This window comes from Lathyrus oleraceus, chromosome 7 (genome assembly GCF_024323335.1).
Source record: "Lathyrus oleraceus cultivar Zhongwan6 chromosome 7, CAAS_Psat_ZW6_1.0, whole genome shotgun sequence".
Lineage (NCBI taxonomy): Eukaryota > Viridiplantae > Streptophyta > Magnoliopsida > Fabales > Fabaceae > Lathyrus > Lathyrus oleraceus.
In genome coordinates, this window is record NC_066585.1 from 491382630 (window position 1) to 491386486 (window position 3857).

The 3857-nt window shown below is 41.0% G+C and overlaps 1 non-coding gene across 1 annotated transcript; it reads left to right on the forward strand.

The window, feature by feature from the left end:
* The first annotated feature begins 2460 nt into the window (after nucleotides 1-2460).
* LOC127109465 (small nucleolar RNA R71) lies at nucleotides 2461-2567 on the forward strand. The gene has a single exon (XR_007796747.1). It is a non-coding gene; the product is annotated as a small nucleolar RNA R71 (small nucleolar RNA).
* Nucleotides 2568-3857: the final 1290 nt, after the last annotated feature.

The following is a 3857-nucleotide window of genomic DNA, read 5'->3' on the forward strand; positions in this document are numbered from 1 at the left end:
GTAGTCTTTTCTTGGTCGTCAGGATGGATTGGGATTTGAAAGAATCCTGAATAACCGTCTAGAAAGCAGAAGTGAGAATGCTTAGCCAATCGTTCAAGCATTTGGTCAATGAAGGGTAGAGGGAAATGATCTTTACGAGTGGCTTTATTTAGTTTTCTATAGTCAATGCACATTCTACTTCCGATCACAACTCTTTGTGCTATGGATTCGCCCTTCTCATTCTTAACGACTGTAACACCTCCTTTCTTGGGCACTACATGAACGGGGCTAACCCATTGACAATCTGAGATCGGGTATATGATTCCAGCATCTAGAAGTTTCCTTACTTCATCCTTGACTACGGTACTTATGATTGGGTTGATCCTTTTCGGGTGTTCTCTAGAGGTTTTACAGTCTTCCTCCAGCATAATACGATGCATACAGATTGAAGGACTTATTCCTTTTAGATCGGTGATGTTATATCCTAACGCTGTTGGATATTTTCTTAGGACATCTAATAATTTCTCAGTTTCCATCTGTCCTAAGTCAGCGTTGACTATTACTGGTCTTTTCAGTTCAGTGTCTAGGAATTCATATCTTAGGTTCTTTGGTAGTGTTTTTAGTTCCAAGTCAGGTTTCTTTGGGCAAGGCATGTGGTCGGGTGTAAGTGCTAAGCATTCGCTTAGACTTTCGTTTTGGTATGGTTCATGCCAATTATTATCTTCAAAGATTGGAGGGATTTGGATTTTCATTATTTCAGAGTATGTGGTTTCTTCCATCTCCATCTCTCTCACGCATTCGTCTATGACATCAAGCAGATAACAGGTGTCGTCTATAGCTGGCGCTTGTAAGAATTGGGTCAAGATGAATTCAACCTTTTCCTCTCCAACTTCGAATGTCAGCTTACCTCTCTTTACGTCTATTATTGCTCCGGCAGTAGCCAAGAATGGCCTTCCTAGTATGATAGGTGTACTGGCATCTTCTTTGATGTCCATGATTATAAAGTCCGTAGGGATGTAAAATTGTCCTACCCGAACTGGGACATTCTCTAGTATACCGATAGGATATTTGATTGAGCGGTCAGCTATTTGAACAGACATCTTTGTCGGTCTTAATTCTCCCATACTGAGCCTTCTACAAATGGTTAAGGGCATTACGCTAATGCTGGCTCCTAGATCGCATAGAGCTTTGTCTATGACGAATTTTTCAATGACACAGGGTATGGAGAAACTACCTGGGTCTTTTAGTTTGGGAGGCATGTTATTCTGGATTATGGCGCTACACTCTGCAGTAAGTGTAACTGTTTCGTCATCCTCAATCTTTTTCTTATTGGATAGGATTTCCTTAAGAAATTTGGCATAGGAGGGCATTTGTATGATGGCTTCTGTAAAGGGTATCGTAATGTTTAATTGCTTCAGAAGTTCAACAAATTTACTAAATTGATTCGCAGTTTTAGAACTTTTGAGTCTTTGAGGATACAGAATGGGTGGTTTATAAGGAAGTGGAGGCACATAAGGTTTCTCTTTCTCTTCGGCCTCTTGGGTATTATCTTCTGTTTCCTTTGGTTCATTCACCTGCTCAGTTGGGGTTTTATCTGGTTTTTGGTACATGGCAGGGTTTTGGAGTCTTGGATCTACGGGTCCGTCTACTTCTTTTCCACTCCTCAGTATAACGACATTCGCATGTCCCTTTGGATTAGGTTGCGGTTGTCCAGGAAATGTTCCAGCTGGAGCGGCTGTAGATGCTTGATGTTGAGCCACTTGTGAAATCTGTGTTTCAAGCATTTTATTGTGGGTGGCTAAGGCGTCTACTTTGTTCGCTAGTTGTTTAAGTTGCTCGCTAGTATGTATATTTTGGTTCAAGAAGTCCTTGTTTGTTTGAGCTTGGGTAGCTATGAAGCTTTCCATCATCAATTCGAGATTTGACTTCCTAGGCATGTTAGGAGCATTATTAGCTGGCTTTTGATATCCAGGCGGAACAGCTGGTGCTTGGCCAGGTGCATACAGGGCATTGTTAGTCTTATACGAGAAATTAGGATGGTTTTTCCAACCTGGGTTGTAGGTATTTGAATAGGGATTTCCTTGTGTGTAGTTCACTTGATCGGTTGGGACTTCTGCTAATATTTGACATTCTTGTGCAGTGTGTCCAGGGTTTCCACATAACTCACAGTTTGGAGTTACAGCAGCAACGGTGGCTGCGGGTGGTATGGTCAAGTTATCTAATTTTTGGACAAGGGCATCTACCTTTGCATGAATATGGTCAAGGCTACTGATTTTGTACATTCCACCCTTTTTCTGGGACTTTTCCACTGGAGTTCGTTCACCTCCCCATTGGCAATGGTTTTGGGCCATGTTTTCAATGAGTTGATAGGCTTCGGTGTATGGCTTATCCATAAGTGCACCGCCCGCGGAAGCGTCTATTGTAAGTCTTGTGTTATACAGAAGCCCATTATAAAATGTGTGAATGATCACCCAGTCTTCGAGACCGTGATCTGGACATATCCTCATCATGTCCTTGTATCTCGCCCACGCTTCATAGAGAGATTCCACATATTTTTGCCTGAATCCGTTGATTTGAGCTCTCAGCATAGCAGTTTTGCTCGACGGAAAGTATCGGGATAAGAAAATGTTCTTCAGTTCTTCCCATGTTGTAACGGAGTTGGATGGCAAGGATTGCAACCAAGCCCAAGCTCTGTCTCTTAGTGAGAAAGGAAAGAGGCGCAGTCTTATCGCATCTTGAGATACACCATTCGCTTTTACAGTATCGGCGTACTGCACAAACTTGGTCAGGTGTTCATTAGGGTCTTCCGTAGGATTTCCAACAAATTGATGTTGTTGGACGACTGATAAGAGTGAGGGTTTCAGCTCGAAATCATTTCGATTAATAGCGGGGGCAGCAATGCTATTGTGAGGTTCTTGTTGAGACGGGGTAGCGTAGAATTTAAGAGGACGATTTTGTGGTCCTTCTTCAGCCATGTTTGGTTTTTCTTCTGGTTTAGGAGGAAAGGAGATATCGGGAATACCATACTTTTGTTGATATTCGTGTATCTGGCGTCTCACGTATAATAAACGCTCTAATTTAGGGATTGGTGGTGCTAAGTTATCGCCTTGTGAGTGAGTACTTGGCATACAATCAGGGAAAGAAGGGAGAGAAGATTAGTTTTTGTTTTTACCTTAGTCTATACCGTGCAACGAGAGAATCGCATTATTCAACTAAAACAGGTCCCCGACAACGGCGCCAAAAACTCGATGCTTGTAGTGGCTATATATATAATATAGTCTGTCGGGTACTTGACTGCAAGTGCACAGTCTAGTCGCTTTAGTTTTAAAAAGATATCGATCCCACAGGGACCTATGGTCAAATTAGTGTTACTAACGTCACTATGTTTAGCTAAGGGAATTGATTAGTAGAAGTTCGGGGGTAATATAATAAATCTAAGGGGAATTTTTGGTTTTAAGAAAGAATTAATGGAAGGAATCAGTATGCAGCGCATTAATTGTCAGGGATTCGATAAGTCACCAGTGAATAATTTAAATTCCAAATATCTCTCAGTAGAAAATGTTTATTTAAAAGACTTTATCTCACACTCTCGTGGTTGTTGATTCGGCCTATAACTTTAAGTCAGAATGTACGCTCTCGCTGTCCCATTTAAAGTCAAAATTACTTTTTGAAAATAAATAAGTTCTAATTGCTTTTAAAGTGCTCTCGCTGTTTTTAAACTCAATGCTTAATTTTTACTATCCAGCTCGAGCCTCACGCTCTCGCGATTGTTGGTTCTCACCTTAGTTAATTTCCCACTCTCGTGGAAAAATCGTATTAAATAACTTTTCACGCTTTTGTGATAAATTTAATAAAATTTAGATTAAAAACTTCAGCCT